A 699-nucleotide genomic window follows, 5' to 3' on the forward strand; every position below is an offset into this window, starting at 1 on the left:
CGTGAGATGTTAAGTCCCATAGTGCTCAGAGCCATTTGAACCATTTTTTGAGGGGACTACCTTACTAATTTACTTATGTTGATGACAATTTGGTATTTTCAGAAAACGACTAGGAACATGAGAAACATTTGAATGAAGTCCGAAGCAATCTAAGTACACGCTGAATGAAGATAAATCCATGTTCAGTGAACAAGTGGTAACTTTCTTTGGCTACAGAGTATCGGCTCAAGGCAGCTCTCCTCTACAGGAAAAGTTGGAGATTTTACATTCCCTTCCTCAGCCTCAGAAGCACAAAGAGCTCAGGAGGTTTCACAGAATGGTAAACTTTTACCGCTGCCATCTTCCCAGAACCACTGCTATTTAGACACCTCTAGCCAACGCATTAGCTAGACACGACAAAAGTGTGCAAACGATTCCCTCTGTGGACGCTGAAGATGAATTCTGCCTTTAACAAGCTGCGAAATAGCCTAGCTGATGCGGTGGCCCTCGCACGTTCTATCCATGGAGCACATCGGCTGTAGTGGATGACAGCCGGTTCGCGAGTGGCGCGGCACTGCTACAAAAAGTGAGTGCAACCTGGCAGCATTTGAGTCTTTTCCAACAGAAGTTACAGCCCGCCAAAACTCACTGAAGTGCTTACAACAGGGAACTCCTCGCAATGTATAAGAGCATCAAACACTTCGCCCCTTCATACAGACC

The sequence above is a fragment of the Schistocerca cancellata genome, chromosome 5 (assembly GCF_023864275.1).
Source record: "Schistocerca cancellata isolate TAMUIC-IGC-003103 chromosome 5, iqSchCanc2.1, whole genome shotgun sequence".
Classification (NCBI taxonomy): domain Eukaryota; kingdom Metazoa; phylum Arthropoda; class Insecta; order Orthoptera; family Acrididae; genus Schistocerca; species Schistocerca cancellata.